This window comes from Hippopotamus amphibius, chromosome 4 (assembly GCF_030028045.1).
Source record: "Hippopotamus amphibius kiboko isolate mHipAmp2 chromosome 4, mHipAmp2.hap2, whole genome shotgun sequence".
Taxonomy (NCBI): domain Eukaryota; kingdom Metazoa; phylum Chordata; class Mammalia; order Artiodactyla; family Hippopotamidae; genus Hippopotamus; species Hippopotamus amphibius.
Window position 1 is genome coordinate 51,967,097 of NC_080189.1, and position 20,749 is coordinate 51,987,845.

The 20,749-nt window shown below is 41.4% G+C and overlaps 1 protein-coding gene across 10 annotated transcripts in view; it reads left to right on the plus strand.

Annotated features, from left to right (window-relative positions):
- OSBPL3 (oxysterol binding protein like 3) overlaps positions 1 to 20,749 on the plus strand; it is a 182,803-nt gene that overhangs the window by 38,790 nt on the left and 123,264 nt on the right. The window contains exon 1 of one of the 10 annotated variants that reach the window (XM_057731337.1): positions 16,216 to 16,234. The exons of the other annotated variants lie outside the window; for them this stretch is intronic. The gene's annotated coding sequence lies outside the window, so the exon portion shown is untranslated. Of the gene's footprint in view, positions 1 to 16,215; positions 16,235 to 20,749 lie in introns of those variants that run through there. 10 annotated transcript variants of the gene reach the window in all.

Here is a 20,749-nt window from a genome sequence, read left to right on the forward strand (position 1 = left end):
TGACTTTGTCAGTGACGTATCCCCAGTTCCTAGAATCATAGCTGGTGCTCACTAAGCCTTTGTTGAGTGAATAGATATAGGGCACTATGTTGGGTGGTCAGAGCACGTACTCACAATGGAGGCTGTCCTTAGAGGAGTGACCAGGGTAGGGAAGGGGCAGGAAACCATGTTGTGAGAGAGTGAGTGAATTGATGGGAGATGTTTGGCCTGGGCCTGGAAAAAAGAATTGCTTGAAGGAAGGAAGGATTATCATGTGGAAGAGAAATGGTGCTAGATTTGAAATAAAGTGGATTTTCTTTTGTCTGTTATCAAGGAGTGCCTAGATGAGGTTTATCAGATAACTCCGGCAGTGGATGGTTTGGCTTAAGGATGCTGCTTGTTCAAATACAAAAAAGAAGCTAATCATGGAATTTATCAGGGAAAAAAAATCAGACATTGACTTGTCATGCCAGAATCATTGCTTCATGTTTTATGGTTTCTAAAATATTTTTGACAACGTTGTAGATGCAGGTTGTTCATTCATTTGAAATGTCACTATTAGAGAGAATAAGAAGGGCCACATGGAGGAGTTAGGTACCTTGCCAGGTGAACACAAAAGTATGAACACAAATCCCATTTTGTGGGACAAACCTTCAGATAGGAGGATACAGAGGAGCTCTTGGCATTCCTTTTCTTTTGGGAGGGAGAACATTCACTTTACTGACATTTTAATTCTTTAACATTGTCATAACAGTTTAAACACCTAAAGTTTTTCTCTCAGTATCACCATGGTAGTCTCAGTTATTGAGTCAGATTAAGCTTAATGCGAATAAGAAAACACAAGCTCTTGCTCCAAGTTTCATAGTAAATTTGGGAGATGTTACAGCCACTTTTGTAACCAGAGTGTCATATTTTAGAATATAAAGAATCCAATCATCCCTCCTCTCCATGCTGGGAAGACTGATTGAGTAAAGAATTCTTAATTTAACTATTATTATCTCTTCTAGTTGATGTTTAGCTTGGAACACAAGATGAACTCCATAAATTGGCTTCCCTGAAGTACAATGATAAATGTCCAGGAACATTCAGAATGGACCAACCAAAGTCACATATGTTTATGATATTTATTCTGGGTAATGACATTTTCAATAGTCCATCCCAATTTAGTTATGTCATAGTGAAGCTGTTGGCAACATTGGGGAATGTGAAAGCTTTTCATAGAGTCAAATTTCCATTTTATTAAATTCTACTTGCCTGGTTTCTTTCAAAATTGAATCTTTCTTAGCATGGCTCTAATATTAGATGGGTTTCCTTGGAGATATGCATGAATATAGAGCTATAGTGTTAACTCTGATCTTATCTAGCTTAATGGAATTCTTAGAAAAGTATGTTCTTATTTAGGTAATTAGAAGATTCCACAAAAGCAAATATAGAAGCTATGGAAATAAGATTTGAGGTGATAAATTTCTGGTTGTGAATTCCTGCTTTGCTACAGGGGTAATTTTGAAGGTTGCAGGTGAGGACTAGGGGAAATAATGGCATTTGTCTTCCAAAAGGAAGAGATCATGTGAATCAGTGTACCTGGTAAATCCCAGTCCCCATCCCAGCAATTTAAGGAATTCATGACTGTTGAAAGACAGTGAGCATATAACTGACATTTTCTATTTATTGATAAGAGAAAAAGGATTCAGCTTTCTCAACTATACAACTCAGAAGACTTTAGGGAAGTCTAGAGGGAGCCTGGGAGCAATTTGTGACATCTTGCTTGGAGAAGAATTGAGCTTGGTTTCTGTTTTTGTTTTTTTAATATTGGGCTATGTTTCCTCCAAACTAAGCCAAATACAGGTGTGCCTTGTTATGCTGAAACCTAATCAGTGGAAATGCAAACTGACATCTTAATGGGACAGATCTGACATAAACACTTGATGACTATTTTTACCACCTTCAGGCTATTTTCTTTAGTTGTGTATTTCAAAAAATGTGTCTTCAGACTACTTAATTTACATCTCTGGGTATGTACATGTCCCATTTTTTTTTCTTCTGGCTCATTTTTGCTCACTTTTATTTATTTATTTTTTTAAAGTTGATGGTGATGAACTTCCTTTTTACTAAACACCAGCTCCCAGAGGGTCAAGAAACTGGGTCCCAGAAACGTCCTGAGTGGGCCTCTTCTGCTTCAGAATCTTTGGGCAGAGAAGGCCCAATTTAGAAACTAGAAACCATTTGTGTTACTTGTGTTTTGGAATGAAATGACCGAATGAACAGACTGAAATGTATCCTGTCTTTTCCTTTAAACCTGTGTAAGGTTAATAAGCAGATATGGAAAGGTGCCTCTAGTTCATGAGCATTCGTGTATCCCTCACTGTGCTGTGATTTGCTGTGGTTGGACCCAGAGCATTGGAACCAGAGGGTCAGATTCCTCAGCATGGATATCGCCATAGAACACAGGGCACGGGCCGCGTGAGCGCAGCTGTGGACGTGGCCTAGGTTGGTTAAATCATGTCACCCCGGGCTGCCGTACGGTGCACGGCTATACTGCCATGCCTGCGATAGACTATGGTGAGGAATTAGTAGCGCTTCAAATAACCAGTAAATTGAAGAAGTAAAGTTAGGAGGGAAAACTTTCTGAGGTTACATTTCACCCGGAAGTTCATTCTAGCCTGTGAGCCACAAAGAGAATAGCCTTTCTAGGCAGGCATTGCCATTGTATCTTATCTTTGCAGAAGGAGCAGTAGCGGTGGTCACCTCCTTAAGTGCCAGCATTGCACAGTTGTTTGTAATTTGGTCTCTTACCACAATGATGAAATCTGAATAGCAACAGGGTTTTGTTTTGTTTTTTTTTCCTTCGTCGCTCATTTAATGGCTAAGTCTGACCCAAACTGACATGAAGCTATTTATGGTCTTTATTCAAGTCAATAGGAATGTTCATACATTTTGTTAGAAAAATATTGATGTGGTTAACTATGAAATGCTGCTGCAGGTCCTCTTAGAGCTGTTATTAAATGATGTATGTACCATATTATCTTTCTAAAATTAAAAACAACAAAAAACTAATTCTAAATATTTCTGGCCTCCAAGGTTTCAGAAAAGGAACTTAAGACTTTCACCTAATAGGAAGGAAAAAGGCCATCAACATAGGAACGCAGAAACGTTTGTACTTTGCATTTGTCCTGCTTTCGCATTTCACGGACTCTGAATTCTCTCTTGTTAAGTAGATGAGACCTGAGATTGGGATGTTCCTGTTCCGATGACTCTCAGGGTGGAATGTGTGGATTGTAATGTCCTCTTCTCTGTCCCGTTATAAATTATAAATCCAGGAAATGAAAGGAGCAAAGTGTCTGGATAGGGCTGGACAGTCATGGATCTGGTCGTTCTCAGCTTCAAGTGTACTTAATGCTGTGGTCAGGATCGGTGCCTCTTAGCTTTATTTAGAACTATGTATTCATTACATTAGTTGTATGCAAGAATGTCTATACTTAGATGGACTATTTAGCAAATGTGGTATTGTTTTCCATGTTGTGTGATTTCTGTTCTTTTCAAATAACTCATTATTTTCTTTATAAAGTTCCATCAAGGAACGCCTTGAGATTTTTAAGGGAAGTTTCCTCGGGTCAGATGGACTCGTCGTATGTTTCTGGTGGGGTCCAGAGTACACACAGATAAGCAATGGGTCTGTGGAGGAAATCTTATTCCTTCTTATTGCATATGTGTTACGTAGAGAAACATGTGCAAGATACAGCTGCGTGTCCCTAGAGAGATGGATGTGGATACAAATAACTGTGAAGACAGTCCAGCTTGCTTTCCAACTGTGATAAGTGGAGTAAAGTGTGAGAGAGAACATTGGAAAGGAAGGTTAGGTCAGAACTGGGGAGGGCCTTGAATGCCACTACTACAGAGTTGGATTTTATTTTGTGTATCATTTGTTTACAAGTTTTTTAAAAAAGATTTATTTATTTATTTATTTATTTAATTTTTGGCTGCGTTGAGTCTTCATTGCTGCGCATGGGCTTTCCCTTGTTGGGAGAGTGGGGTCTACTCTTTGTTGCGGTGCAAGAGTTTCTAATTGTTATGGCATCTCTTGTTGAGGAGCACGGGCTCTAGGCGTGCGGGCTTCAGTAGTTGTGGCACGTGGGCTAAGTAGTTGTGGCTTTCTGGCTTAGTTGCTCCATGGCATGTGGGATCTTCCCTGACCAGGGCTCAAACCTGTGTCCCCTGCGTTGGCAGGTGGATTCTTAACCACTGCGCCACCAGGGAAGCCCCTGTTTACAAGTTTTGCATGTAGAAGAATTCTATGTGATGATGTGTGTTACACTTCAAATAACAATATATTATTTTATGTTAGGTTAGATATGTCTTCTACTAGATGCTGTTATGGACAAGTGAGAGTTGATGCCAAAAGTTATGAAAATGTACAGGGACAGAAACTTAAAATGGAGAAAAGTATCTATTTCATCTATGTTTTTTTCTTTCTGCAATTTGAGAACAGATTGCATCATTTGATTTTTGTGGTGGGAAGACCTTGACCCATCTCGTGGGATGTAGGGGCTGTAAGAGCTGGACTTGAAAGCCTGTGCTCTGGGCGATGATGAGTCACTGCAGATCTTTGCAGAGAGGAGTGACGTGATCAGAGAGATGTTCCAGGAGGATTATTTTGGAAACTGTATGGATGGCTTCAGCAGGGAGAGCCCACTGGTTGGTAAGCTGGGCGGGAGGTATTGTAGTCATCTAGGCGAGAAGCAATAATTGCTACCTGAACTTGGCAGGTCATGGTAGGAAGAGAAAAAAAGGGAAATGCTGGAAGCAGAAACTTTAAGAAATATCTTAAATGCAATTTATTTGTCTCCACTCTTACTTTATTCTTCAAGGGCACTAGGAAATTCATAAAAAGGAAGACCCAATTAGAAGGAGTTGTCTGATGATAGACTGGGTTTTCTAGGATTTCCTCAGCGTTTGGGGCCACATTTTGAATACATATGTAGGAGGTTATCTGCTTGAAACCATTGCCTATGCTAGCAGAGTTCTCCTTCTTAAGGAATCTTTGGATTCCATAAGGGTTCGTTTCCATAAGAGACACTGACAAGAGTGGTTCAGTTGGGAGGCATCAGTTCTCAGTTTGTAGCTGACTCCTTTGAGCTCCTGGCCTGTGTGGTGCCCATTTTGGGGACCAATCTGACGTCCTCATTCACTGCCCCTCATCTCCTTGCTTTCAGTGACCTTCCCTTCTATAACACCTCAGCAACCCACTCAGTGCCCACACCCTCCTTCTCTCCTGAGATGGTTATCTCTGACACATCCTTCCCTCGGTCAGAGCCCCTTCTCTCCTGTCTGCTTGCTCTCACTAAACCTGTTCTTCTGACTCTGAATTTATTCCCTTGATTCCCATCCTGTTTTCTGTCTGACCGTTCCTCCCCCCACTCACTTCACTTCTTCCCTGATGTACCTGGAACCATTGTGATTATCTGTCACTGGTACCAGTCACCTCCTCATCCCTTTGATCTTCTTAGAGAAGTACTTATCTCTTTCTCCAACTCTGAATCAACACTGTAGTCCCTCCATAATGCTATGTGATTACCGACTCCCTTATGAATGTGTGATTTTAAGGATAACAGAACCCCTGATGTTACTTAGAGATCTGTTTGTCTATAACCTTTCCCATTTCCTTGAACAGCTATTCCAAACCTTTATTAGTCTCTTCAAGAATACAGCTTTCTTTCACAACCCCATTCTCAGCATTTGAACTTGTCCTTCTTTTATCTAGCAACTGAGGTCACTAGGAAGAAATCCTCCCAACTTTACATACAGCCAGCCCCCAGAGTTTTTGATGTTTCCCCTACTCAGTGCTGGAACGATGTCATTCCATTCTAAATCCTAACTGTTTCTCAGGGCCTCCGCATGACCTCCTGGCCTATCTACGACTTTTGATACTATTGACTGTTTTAATAACAGAAAACCCAAGTTGAAGCGACTTAAATAAAGGCTATATGAAAGAAGTGTGGAAGTAAGACAGTTCCAGAGTGGCTTAATTCATGGCTTGACAGCATCATGAAGGGCCCAGTTTCTTTAGTCTTGCCTCCCTGCTATTCACAGCATGTTAACTTTATTTTCTCTCCAAACATCCTGGGGTCCCACTGGCCAGGATCACATCACATGCCCTTGCCTCATCCAGGCAATGGCAGGGGAATGGGATTATCTGATAGGTTTAGAATTGTCAAGGTTTGCAGCCTGGGGTTGGGGAGATCCCAGGCTCCCCTCAAGTATATAACTTCTCTGTAGCTGAACAAAACTGGAATGAAGCAATGAAGTGCAGGGAGAATAGCTACTGGGGAGACAACTACTAGTGGCTTCTACAACCGCCTCCTCAGTGCTGAAAGGCTTTGCTTCCTTGAATTATGAGCACTGATTTTCTTCCTTCTCTGAATATTCTCTACATCTTGGTTTCCTTTATTGATTTTTTCCTCTTTCTTCCTCTTAAATCTCAGCCTTCCTGGTGTAGTCACCTCACCATCTCTTCTTGATCAGTGGTGTTTCCTGGGGCTTAGTTGTTCCTTTGATTTAATCTGGTACTTGTATGCTGACCATTCTTAAATCTACATCTATACTGACCTCTATCATATCATTTACTACGGCAAAGAACGTTGCCTCCCATTGTATATTTTTCCCTTAGTAACAGAATCCCCCCCACCCCCATCCCTGCCCCACGGGCACTTTATCTCAAAAAAACAAACACAAAGACAACAGTAAGAAAACCTCATTATCGAGTCTTCCTTGCAGCTAGGTATGACCATATGACTAAAATCTGGCCAGTGAGAGTTACTTAGCAGTATTGTGTGAGACTTCCAGGGAAGGCATATCTCTGTCAGCTGGGAGGTATGCCCTTTTTGCCATATCTCTTTTCTTCTTCTGGCCTTCAAATCTGAATGATGTCTAGAGTTTCAGAAGCCATCTTGGACCCTGCAGTGATGAAGATGGAATCTAGGACAAAAAGATGCTGGGTTCTTTATAACCATAGAGCTGCCAAATCAGCTTTGGAATGCCTTCTTCTGGATTTTTACATGGCAAGTAAGCCCTAGTTTATTTAAACCACCATTTGTGTGTGTGGGTGTGGGTGTGTGTGGGGGGTGTCTCTCTGTTAATTGTAGCTTAATGTAGTTTTTAACAGTTCCTAACAGATACTTCTATTCTTGTTACCTAAGCAGCACACTCTGTAGTTTTCCTCCCTTTCCCTTTCTACCCACATCCTAATTCATAGATTATACTTTGGAAATAGCTCTAGATCCTGGAAACATAATATAAAACCAGGACAAGAATACTCATTCTACACTCATAGGTTTGTTTCAAGTAAACAATTTGACTATGCCAGCTGTGGGCAAAGACATGTCGGATGGAAACTCATTTTGTTGATGCGGAATATCATTTGGAACAACCAAGAGAATAATTTGGCAAGAAGTATGATAGTTAGGTTTAAGATGTTCAAACCTTGTAACTTCATCAACCAGTGGTTCTACTTCCAGATATATAAAAGTCTCCTACATGTGTACTGGGAAGTATATATGCTCTGTTCAGTGCTCTGTTTGTTAGAGCAAAAATTTGGCAGTGAAGGGAAATCCCTGGCAGTCCAGTGGTTAAGAATCCGGGCTTTCACTGCTGAGGGCCAGGGTTCAATCCCTGGTAGGGGAACTAAGATCCTGTGAGCCATGTGGTACAGCCAAAAAAGAAAGAAAAAATTGGAAGTGACTTCAATGTCCATGAACAAGATATGGATTGTGTATTCAATCAACTATATTCTATAGAGCTATTAAAATGAAAGAACTAGAAATACATGTGTCATTATGTGTAAATCTAAAGAATAGTGTTGAACAAAAAGTTGTGGGTTATATAAAGCATGATGCCATTTATTTAGTTTAAAAAAATACAATTAAAAATTTAATTAGTATTCTTTTCTATTACAGCTGCTGCTGCTGCCCCTATTCAGGGCCTTATTATTTTTTCACCTGGTGTATACTGTTAAGAGCTCAATAATTTATTTTCCATTCTCTCCATTCCAGCTCATCTTCAACACTGCCACCAATCTAATTCTCTGCTTAAAAAACTTTGGTTTTCCTACTGTGTATGCAATAATGCAGTCCAAACTTTTAGCATGGTGTTCAAGATTGTTTCTAGAATCATCTCCTTTCATTTCTTCCCTGTCCTGTGCATACTTGTTCTCCAGCAGATCCTCAAATTTCCTGTGCTCGCAGGCAGTCTCTCTGGTTGAAATGACTCAACTCTTTCCCCTTTTTCACTTGGCAGAAGCTCAAATACAGGCTTTCAAGGACCAGATCCAGGGTCAGTCTTTGTCCAGAATCCTTCTACCTTCCTGCTTCTAGGCAGAATTGGTTATTGACTCCTTCATGTACTCCCAAGACTCTATGCTCACTGGTGGTATAAGGATGTGGCTTGGTGTATTGTAATTTTGACCTTGTTAAGAGCAGGATCTTTGTCTTGTGCATCTCGAGGACCTTGGAACCCTTTTACATAATTTTAGTGCAGGGTCTGTGGTCATTAAAGTTTGTATTAAAAGAATTTTTTTTTTTGTATATTGTGAGAGGAAAAGTTAGCCCTAAATACAGTTTTGTACTCATGTCTCAGCTTCCTTTGAAAAATTTACACATATTCTTGTTGCTGTTTTTTGACAACAGTTTTCATTTCACTTTTATTACTGACAATGTTGTCTTTGATCCAAGGAACTAGGTTATTTGTCATTAAAGCTTCTAACTCAGATACATGGAAAGATTATAGTGAAAACATTATTGCTTCTCATATCCAGCAGAGAAGACTTACACTTGTCAGTAAGATTGGTGATGAGTATGCTGTGTTTATTTGTGTAATATTTGAATAAAAATTTGTTGAGGTAATTGATATTGGTGCTTTTCGAATGAGGCCTGCATTGAAATGATGAGATTGAACTTTTTACACATAAAACACTGCTCTCACATGATCTTATTTTCTCCCACACTTACTTTTGATTCCAGCTGAGAAAAATTGACTTTCTCTCAGATTCTCCTTTTAGAGCAATTACGCATATGGTCTGCCTTTTCTATCAGCCCATTGCATTCTGTCCTTTCCTTCTTTTAAACTTTGCTTTTCTTATTTTATCCATGGAGCTATTTACAGACTAAACCTATGTAATGCCAACAAACCTTAGAGTTTATCGTTTTACTCTTTCTATTTATGCCATTTGTAATTCTCATATATATATATATGAATTTATATAGGTATCTTTGGCTGAAATTTCAAATTTTGATAGCAAAAGCAGATAGTTATTAACGTTATAAATTACCCATCTGTTTCTTTTCTCTTCTCATAACTAATTATGTAAACATTGGCCTTGGATAAGAACTGGGAGCATTTGCAAATGCTTGCCTAAACTGGAATTTAAAATAAATGAATTATGGAAAAGTAAATTATCTTTCTTTTGCATAACATCCTTAAAATTTTGCTCAACTATTAGTTTTCTTTGGAAACAAAAGTATAATCAGCAATGTCATTGATGACGTTAGTGTTCTGTATTGTGGGGTAAACCTAGCTTGGGTTTTTAGACTGGCCTACACTTGTCAGTGTCTTTATCATTTTCTGGGTGTTTTTCTTCTCCTTTACATGTTCTGCTTCTTTTAAACTATTCATAAACTTCAGGCTGTTTTGCCCATGAAAATTTTCAGTAAATTTTGGGAGTAAATCAGAGTCCATTGAGAGAGAGAATGTTCTAAAGGGCTGTGTCTGCATGGTTGCTTTTAACCTTCACGGGTCTGTTGCTTTTGAACTCTGGGCCAGTGTTAGTAACTTGTCAAGTGGAATCGCCACATATTTGACTCCCTTTTCAGGAGTTTGCAGGTGGCATTAATGAGCTTTCCCTCCTTGAACACATGTGATGAATGTCCTCTTTATTCTCCATTTTAACCTTGAGCTGTGAAACCCCCTCTCAGCTGGGCCCAGGTCTGCAGGCGGCTGCCTGCCTGGCTTGTTATTCCTCCATGAATCATTGCTGGCCTTATGAAACTATTTTGGGCGGCAGCCTTTCCATTCTCCTCCCATGAACTGTGAAGACTGGAGTTGCTGTGGCAGCATGGTCCCAGTGTGGAATCGCAATGTGAGGGAAGGAGGGGTCACTGGTTTGCAATACAGCATCCTGCCTTACAGAACAGTGGCATGTCTGCCCATTGAGGCCACTTAGTGTCTTGACATTTTTCTTTTGTGTTAAAAAGTGAACCCAGAACTTCCTAGGTAGCGCAGTGGTAAAGAATCCGCCTGCCAGTGCAGGGGACACGGGTTCGAGCCCTGTCCTGGGAAGATTCCACATGCCACGGAGCAACTAAGCCCGTGAGCCACAACTATTGAGCCTGTGCTCTAGAGCCCGTGAGCCACAACTGCTGAGCCCATGTGCCTCAACTATTGAAGCCCATGTGCCTAGGGCCCGTGCTCCACAACAAGAGAAGCCACTACAGTGAGAAGCCTGCGCACCACAACGAAGAGTAGCCCCTGCTTGCAACAGCTAGAGAAAGCCCGTGTGCAGCAACGAAGACCCAACACAGCCAATAAATAAATTAAATAAGTAAATAAAAATAAATTAAAAAAAAAAGTGAACCCAGAAAATGTATTCTTGAATTTCTAGCATTTAAAAATGCTTGACTGTAAGGCAGTTTGGTCTCCCTACCCTCCATCCCCCGTTTCTTTCACCTTCTCCAGCATGTCCATGAACCTGGTTTGGGTGGTGGTCTTTTCTTGCTCTTGTATTCTAAGCTGTCTCAGATCCATAGACCCACAGTGCGAACCTTGACCAGGCAAGGCAGCACAGCATGGTGGATAAGGAGGAGACCGCAGTCAGACAAGTCTGCATTCGAATCTCGGTGATGGTGGGCAAATGACATAACCTCTTTTAGGTTGAAATAGGGAAAGTGTGGCCAGCCTCACAGGCTGGTATAGGGATGAAGATAAGACATATAAGAACTAGTTAATGGGGAAACTGATCACTGGTTAGGACTAATCAGTAGAGGGAGTCCTCTGGCCTGTGTTAAGGAGACATTATAATTTGTGTAGTCTGTTTCCTTTTAAAGATCAGTCATCAGACCCCAAGGAGGTTGTGCTTGCCTGATGGATGGCACATAGCTGTACACGGACGAGCAAGGGTGAGAATTCAGCTCTTCTAACTCCGAGTCCAGTGTGCTTCCATCGTACCACATAACTTCTTATTGATGGAGGTATTTGTCACTCTTCAGAAGATATTTTTCTGTGTACTGCTGTTTTGTACTTTCCTTCATTTCCTAACCCATTAAAAAAAAAAAGCGGACAACCGCGGGCAATGTATGAGTTTCCTACTGCTACTGTTACAACCAAAATTGTTTTAAGACACACGTTTAGTGGCTTAGAACAATGCAGACTCGTTCCCTTACAGTTCTGGAGGTCAGAAGTCTGAAATCAAAGTGTCAGCAGGGCTGTACTCCTGGAGGCTCGTGTGGAAAACCTACTTCTTGCTTTCTCTACCTTCTTGAGGCTACCTGCATTCCTTGGCTCAGGGTCCCACATCACATCTCCTTTTCCATCATCACGTCTCATTGCACTGCATTCTACTAACTCTAGTCTCCTGCTTCTCTCTATGAGGACCCTGTGATGACACTGGCCCCGTGTGGGTAATCCTGGATAATCCATCTCCAGGGCTCTAACTTAATATCTCTGCAAAGTCCTTTTTGCCATATGAGGTAGCATTCACTGGTTGCATGGATTAGGATGTGGGTCTATTTGGGGGCCATTATTCTACCTACCACAGGCAGGCACCTGCCTTACAGCCCAGACTGTCCTTTTTCACCTCTGGTTCTGAATATTTCCAAAGTAAGTCACACGTATCAGTCTGCTCGCATACTTTTTGCTGGCCATTTGCTCTCCTCTCCCTGTGCCCCATAAGGATTTCTCCTTTTAGACCAGACCTGTTCTAGAAATGGGAGGCTCTGACACCACCCACTCAGGTGACTGCTCCTCCGTCTCAGCAGTGGTTGGGCATGGATTTCTGGGAGCATTTCCACAGCTCACTTTGTACCTCTGAACATTGCTTCCTGTGAGACTGTTAAATGATTTTTGGAATTTCCAAAAGTCATGCTCATAGTCTACCAGGTGTGTATTTGGGCTTTGGATTAGGAGAGACTTGTCAGCCTCTGTTTGGATATAGGTCATATTTGAATTATTGTTAGCAAAAATCTCACTGGTGAATTTATTTCATCAGGGGTCCTTCTAAACCTAGGGTCCCTAAACCCTAAAGGCTCCATGGAAGGCCTTCATGGAGCTAGACCTCTTGAGGCTGTGCAAAGCCATATGATGTTTTTCTGGAAAGACTGGACCATATCTCTCTTCAGATTTGTAAAGAAGTTAGTGACCCAGGAAAGGTTTATGGCCAACTGAATTGATGGTGGGTGAATTCCTTTCCATTTCCCCAATAGGTAAAAGGCCCTTGGAAGGACACTGTATATTTTTCATATGTAATGTGATCTTTTTTAAGCTGCGACTCAACTTTCCCCATTCATATTGAAATAGACCTCCCACTGAAGCCCATGTCTTTTCTACTGTCAGCAGTAAAAGGTTTATTCTATTTCTGCTGGCATATTCTGAGATGTCTTTGGAACAAGATATAGGAAACCTTTGTTAAGTGTAATCTGTATCTTGGGTAGGCAATATGTAATTTGTTTGTTTAGACGGGAATCGAAGATAGAAAGTGGTGTTCTCCCCACCACAGCCCCGCTCCAACCTCTCTGAACACCAGCTGTTTTATTTGCAGTTTTTTTTTATGCACATAATTCTTTGGAACTGAAAACTAATTTACTTTAATGTCTTGCCGTGCATTCCCTTTCACCTTTGATCACCATTTACCCTGTCTTCTGACTCCTTAAGTTTCCTCATAAAGAATGTATGGAATTTTCCTGCCTTTATCATTAACTTTGCCTTCACCTTTACCTTATCCTTACCTTGCCTTATAGGAACCCAAAGGATGAGGACTAACTTGGAATTTGCTTGGCTTCCACACATTGCTAGATATGTGAGGCTTAACAATAGTAGAGAAATACTGAATATGCATAAGGCAAAATAGCAAATGAAACCCTATGATTTGCTGTTTGATTCACTCCATACAATTTAAAGCTTAGTGAGCAAAACATAAATGACCAAAGGTGATTATTTATGCTTTCTGAACCATAAAGGTTTTTTTGGGGGGGTGGGGTGGGGTGGTGTTATTTATTTATTTATTTATTTATTTATTTATTTATGGCTGTGTTGGGTCTTTGTTGCTGTGCGCGGGCTTTCTCTAGTTGTGGGGGGGGGGGCTACTCTTCTTTGTGGCGTGCAGGCTTCTCAGTGCAGTGGTTTCTCTTGCTGTGGACCACGAGCTCTAGACATGTCGGCTCAGAGCTCAGTAGTTGTGGCGCACAGGTTTAGTTGCTCTGCAGCATGTGGGATCTTCCCAGACCAGGGATTGAACCCATGTCCCCTGCATTGGTAGGTGGATTCTCAGCTACTGCGCCACCAGCGAAGTCCCTGAATCATAAAGGTTTTTAAAAAACAGGTACAATTTGGAATTAAGCTCAGATGACTGTGAAAAGGGAATGTGTTAGGGTTCACTGATTTGGCAGAGAGGCTTTGAAGTACCAGGCAGAAGAGGGAGCCTTATGGTAAATAAAATCTTCTTTCTTGATGAGTTCTTCCTTTTTTTGTTTGTTTGTTTGTTAATGTGTGGTGTTTTGAGAGAATGATTCCTTTGGCATTAAACAGGATATGTACAAAATCTCTTTGAAAACTTTGGGACATTATACAAAAATAATGCTTAACTATTATGAACGGAATATGTTGCTTTCGACAAAACTCATTTATATTCATTTTTGTTTAGAGCAAGAATATGTCTCATTTGGCCTGACTTAACCATTTTATAGCTAGGAAAAAATTGAGGTCAGGATAGGTGGTCTTTATAGCATTATGCAACCATTTAGTGACAAAGTGACAAAATACAAGAGTCCAGAAACGGACCCAGTGATCTTTTATTACGTCATGTTGCCTGTGTTCTGTAGAAAGAAGAAACGGCTGAAAGTTGAAGGACATAGATTTTATCCTGTGTAAATGAAACCACAGTGAGGTAAACCTGCATACCCGCCAGCATGGCTGAAACTTACCATGTGCTGGCTTGGATGTGGAGCAAGCTGCAGCTGTCAGGCATGGCTGGTGGGGTGGCTGGTGGGCGTGTAAAAAGGCACAGCCACACGGAGAACAATTTGGCCATTTCTGACATTAAACACGCTTCCCTTTGGCCTAACAGTTCTGTTTCTATGCACTTACCCAAGAAAGGCCTATATACAACCGTTCATAGCAGCTTTGTTATAACCACTGAAAGCTGGAAACAGCCCATACATTCATCAACTGGTAAAGAGACAAATTGTGGTATATTTGTTTATTGTGTGGAATACTACTCAGCAGTGAAAAGGAAGGGACCACTGATATAAGCAATGTGGTGGCTGAAACTCAGAAACATTGTTGAGAGAAAGAAGCAGGAACAAAAAGAGCATATTCTGCATGATTCCATTTATATGAAGTCCTGAAACAGATAAGATTAATCCTAGTGATAGAAATGAGAGGTGGGGTGTGGGAGTTGACTGCAAAAGGGCATGAGGGTACTTTCTGGGTGAGGGAAATGTTCTACATGTAGCTTGAAGTTACGATTATACAGACATAAACATTTGTCAAAAGTCATCAAAGTGTACACTTAAAAGGGGGCATTTTATTGTATGTAAATTATACCTCAATAAAGTGATTTGTCTTTTAAAGAGGCAGGATAATGAGAAGGTGCTGAACCGCAAAGCACAGATGGTGTAAAGCATAAAATATTTTTACCATGCCATTGAATTTTCTCTGGTCCCATTTTCTCTCTCAAAATTGTGGTCCTTCTGTTCCTGTCCCCTTGCCGCTTGTCTGAGAACACGTGTAACTACAAGCCAGCATACCATTGTGGAAAAAACTGAACACCTGCATGTACACATTTCCATGAGCAAGTTTCTTCTGTGCTTGAGGAAATTTTGTCACCTTAAGCAGCAATCATGGGAATCATTTAGAGCTTCCATTATTAATTCTTCTTTACCAAAGTTTTACCAGCATAACTAACTACACATGCAAATAAAATAATACCCGGAGAAATGCCACGTGTTTTTCTGTTCTCTAGGAGGAAGTTTAGAGGATTTGTAGACTGAGTAGGTTGAATTTATAGCCATATTCTCTGCTAGAAAAAACTAAAAATAAAAACGTTGGCATCCCAGTTGGTGTTCTGAGTCATATTTTAAATCCTGTAAGCCTGTAGCTTTGCAAAATGCTATTCAGAAAACTCAAAACTGCACATACAGTATATCTTCATCTTGCCAACTCCCCTGCCAGCTTCCTTCAGAGTTCTTCCAGCAATATCTAAGGCTAGAATTGAAGTCGTGTGGGTCCCCTTGAAATGAGTTCTAGACATAAGATGAAAGCAGCATTGCTTCTAACTGAATTAAAGATTCCCAAGGGCTTTCTCTTTTAGTGTACTTGAGGATTATTAAGTAACTTTTAGAACCCAAGGCGCACAATGGAGAATCTAATTGAGTGAAAATTAGTGATTATATTCATTCAAGTTTTCTTTTGCTCAGCTAAAACAAGATAGTGTCATCAGTATTCTTTGTTACACTTTTGGCTACATTGCTGTCACATGGTACATTTATTAGGTAGTTCACTGGAAATTTATTAAGTGCCTATCATATGACAGGTATTTTGTGAGGCTGCAGGATATAAAGATGAAAAAGAACAGTGTCTTCCCTCCAGAAGCTTACAATTCAGTAAGGAGACAGACATGCAAACAAAATTTTTCGTTGTATGAAATACAGTTGCTAGAATAAAGTATGTGCAAGGGGAGCCTGGTGTGTGCCTGCCTGGGAATGGTAAATCCATTTGATCTAATGTGTCATTTAAAGCCAGTGTTTCCTGATTGATTTTCTGTCTAGATGATTTATCCATTAATGTAGTGGGGTATTAAAGTCTCCTACTGTTATTGTATTACTGTCTCTTTTTCCCTTTAGATCTGTTAATACTTGCTTTATATATTTAGGTGCTCCTATGCTGGGTGCATAAATATTTATAAATATCATCTTGTTGGACTGACCCCTTTTTCATTCCATAATGATTTTCTTTGTCTCTTATTACAGCATTTGTCTTAAAGTCTGTTTTGTTGGATGTAAGTATTGCTACCCCAGCTTTCTCTTGGTTTCCGTTTGCAGAGTAATGATGGGTCTTGTTTTTTTAATTCATTGCGCCATGCCACTCTGTCTTTTGATTGGATAATTTATTCCATTTGCATTCAGAATAATTATTGACAGGTATGTACTTATTGCCATTTTGTTCATTGTTTTCTGGCTGTTCTGTAATTCCTTTGTTCCTTTTTTCTTCTCTTGCTCCCTTCCTTTGTGATTTGATGATCTTCTGTAGTGGTATGCTGAGATTCCTTTCTCTTTTTCTTTTGTGTATCTGGGAATGTTAGAGAGGTGTGGATAGAAAACGTCATTGGAGCCACAACCTTGAGGGTGTCTACTCTGCCATGTGTACATTGGGGGTGGGTGGCTGCTGCAGAGGCTCAGGGATGGTTTGTGGGGAACTGCAGGTGCATTGGTTGCGGGAAGGGGAAACGTGAGGTGGATAGTTATGGGAATCAAGGCTCGTGGGTAGCACAAAAGACTTGAGACTTCCTCTCGTAAGTCAGTAGTTCTCAACCTGGTGCATTTTAGTCACCTGGAAGGCTTTTTAAGAAGTGTTCGTACCTAGATCCCAGGACGGTTGAATTACCATCTTCAGGATGAGGACGTAAGTGCATTTTTCTTTAAAATGTCCAGGGATGGGAGGTCCCTGGTTGCCTAGTGGTTAGGATTCTGGGCTTTCATTGCTGTGGCCCAGGTTCGGTCCCTGGTCAGGGAAATGAGATCCCATGAGCCTTGCGGCATGGCCAAAAGAAAAGAAAAGAAAATGTCCATGGGTGATTCCGATTTGCAGCAAGATCGTCTATTATTTGTAGGTAATGAGTGACTACTGAAAAAATTTGAACAGGGACGTGACATGAACTGACTTGTTCAAACCACAAACTGGAGAGCTTTTTATGAACTGTTGTCCATCACCAGTAAACACTGCTTCTGTAGCCACAAATAGATTGCTATCGTATTCCTCAGTTCAGAACACCTGGAGGATAATTGTTCTAGACATAAAGAAATGATAGGTTCTAGTTACCAGTGCATACCAAGCCCTGTTATAGGAGCCCACCTAGTAATTGTGTCTGCCTCATCATCACACCAGTGCAAAACTGAGGGCTGATAAGGTTTCACCCAAGAGCTATTTAAGGATCATTTAAGAAACAGAATAAGCTTTTTATCTTCCAGTAACTCCAGGTGTGCTATTCTGTCTTAGAAGTGATCCACGAAGACCCAATGCAGCCAATAAATAAATTTATGGGAAAAGAAAAAAGAGAGGGGAAAACCCCCTTTAATTTGCCATCCAAATGTAGCCCCTATTATCTCTTTGAACATTTCCTATGATTTTTATTTTCAATATGCATTTTAATTTTTTTAAATAAATTTATTTATTTATTTATTGGCTGCATTGGGTCTTCGTTGCTGCATATGGGCTTTCTCTAGTTGCGGCGAGCGGGGGCCACTCTTCATTGTGGTGCACGGGCTCCTCATTGCAGTGGCTTCTCTTGTTCTGGAGCATGGACTGTAGGCTTGTGGGCTTCAGTAGTTGCAGCACATGGGATCAATAGCTGTGGCTCACGAGCTCTAGAGCGCAGGCTCAATAGATGTGGCACACAGGCTTAGTTGCTCCACAGCATGTGGGATCTTCCTGGACCAGAGCTTGAACCCATGTCCCCTGCATTGGCAGGTGGATTCTTAATCACCACGCCACTAGGAAGTCCCCAGTATACATTTTTATATAGTTCTGTGCACTTCTATATTTAGTATTTTTCTTTGAACACGAATAATTTACGTTATATTCTTCAAAAATATCTTTAGAAACAATATTATTCATTGTATAAAATATATTCTAGTCTTGATTTGCTTAACTTTTCCACTACTGTTGGTCATTAAGGTGGTTCCCACTTTTCCCCTATTATGAATCTCGAGTCAAAGGGTAAGACTATTTTACAGCATTTTGATAACAATCATTAAATAGGTTCCCAAACATTTTTATTTATACCGCTATCAACATGTGTCAAAATTTGCCAATCCCTCCTCTCATTGGGTTTTGTTATTCAGAATTACTTTCCTAATTTCATATGTTGAAAATGGAATCTGAAACTGGATGAGGAAAGGGGGAATGTTATTGGACTGACGCAGGGGTAGCTCACAGAGCCCGTGGGCAGGATGCTGGAGGCACAGCTGGAACCTGGCAGGGCCTCAGTCGCGGCAGAGATCCATCTGTCCTCCATTCACCCCACCAGGTTGCCCACCCCCATGGGCCCCTCCATCTGATTTGTCTCTCTTTGAGCATCTGTTACTTTGCTTCTGGCACTGTTTTATTGCATGTATGTGTTGTCTGTCTTCCTGTGTGTCTCACTCTGCCTTTCTCTGTGTCTGTGGTCTGCCTGTCTCTCCTCATCTGTCTGTCAGTGCCTCTCTCTGTCTGCTGGCCCTGCTTTTCCCCTCTCATCTCTGCTTTCCGAGCTCCTGGTGAAAAATAGCACCTCCCCCCAGCCTCCCTCCAACCCCCAACCCCTGCCCCCAGCAGTCCTACTTCTAAGTTCAGTGACCATCAGAGGCTGCATCCCTGTGTCTACTTACAAATTCTGGACAAAGAGAATCTGGTTGCCTCAGCTTGGTCAGTGTGGTGGCTGCCCTTGGTTTGGTCATCCCAGGGGCTGGGGAGGGGCAGGGCACGGGGAGAGGCTAGTTCTCGGAGAGAAGGGTGCTGAGGAGAGGAGCCCTGTTGTTAAGTGCCTGTAGTAAGGCTGTGTATAATCCTGACCCCCCAGACATGATGAGCTGCCCTCTGCAAGTGTGCCCTGTGTGCTTCTGTGGGGCTATTAAAGGAAGAAGTGAGATTAGTGAAGCCCCTCTTGATAGATAATCTATCACAGTTGATGGGCACTCTCTTCTAGGAATGAATTTGCTGTCCCTAAAGTGAAGAAGAATTGGTTTAATTGGTCCCTGACTGATCCTGTGTGTGTGGAGGAGGGGGAGCAATAGTGCAGAGTATCTCTGATGGTCACACTTAGATGTTTTCTTTTTCTTTTTCTTTTTTTCTTGTCCTAAAACTGTCACTCAACCTTTCCTCCCCTACCCCACCCCCTTCTGTACTGACCCTAAGGTAATAGGCAGACTTCGAATGTAGAATTAACCCTGTGCTTTTCTGTAAGGAGGATAATCCATCACTTCCACCCAAGAAGCTCTGGGTCAGTGAGAGTGTGGCTGGTTGTAGGGGGCGTTGGATGGAGGAACAGAGATCCTTGACCTGAAATTCTGAAGCAGGACAGGGGAATGAGGCACAAATAGCAGGGTTGACAGCAAGGCTGTGAATCGGAACCAGGTGGTCAGGCTAGAATGAGGTCAGACTGAGGGGGGGGCTGAGCCCAGAGCAGCTCAGGGTAAGTCTGAGGAGGCCGGGAGAGGGACAAGGAGATGGTGGGAGAGGGGCTCGGGAGGGCATCCTGAGTTGTTACACATTCCCTGCTCTCATTTGGGGTTTATTGTAGTGATGAATCACGTGATGCATTCTATTTCTTTGCTTGTTTAATGAGTGATATGTGTTTGTGAAACCAAGGTATCCACTGAAAATTTAATTTCCTTCCCACTTCGGTCACTCAGCCACACAATTCCCTGGGTGCGAATGATTCCCTGGTTGAGGAAATTGAGGCACAAAGAGGCAAGGTGCTTAAGGTCACTATCACAGTGTATGTGAGTTATTCTAAGGTATTTTAAAAATAAATTACATCCACAATACTAATGATATTAAAGGTACAGAGATCCCACACATGTCCTTGAGGTGCCCTCTATGTACAGCCTCTGTGCTGGGTGTAGGACACAAGGGTGATGAAAAACAGAATTTGTATTGATCACAAGAGACATTGAGAAGTTGCTGAAAGTCACTACTTTTCATGTATCTTCCCTATGAAATATATTTTTAAAAAATCCAGCACTTTGACTTTCTGTATGAAGTATTTCAACCAAAAAAATCTTTAAAAAAATTCTGTAAGGAGAACTCTTGTTTGTTTCACTTCTGGATAAGCAGACACTTCCTGAAATTAAAACTCTGGGAGAGCAGCAAAAAGCCACAGGCCCTGGCAGCCGTAGAAATTCCCCATGAAGGATTCATATGTCGGAATGAAGTGGCGTGGGTTTCCCACTGCGGCCCAGGGCCTGTGTGTTCACCCGTTTAGGATATGTGGGGAGGGACAGGACCAGAGAGTGTGCACCCTGCTTCCCCATGCTGCAGCCAGCATTGAGCTACGTTCTGGAGTTGAACTTGGAAGACATTTTCCCTCTCTAGGAAGTTCCATCAACTCTCTGCTTCACATGCATGGCATTGGTCTCCCTGGTCTCACCTGGGTATTTGACCACACGCTAACAGATTTCTATGAGAAAATATGTTTTGAGTTTCAAACAGATGATTTATAACTATCTTTTGGGAATATAACCTCTCAAAAGTGGGAATTATCGGTGCTTGCTCCATTTATCTTGCTCTTTTGACTGCAGACAATGAATGTCAGGCT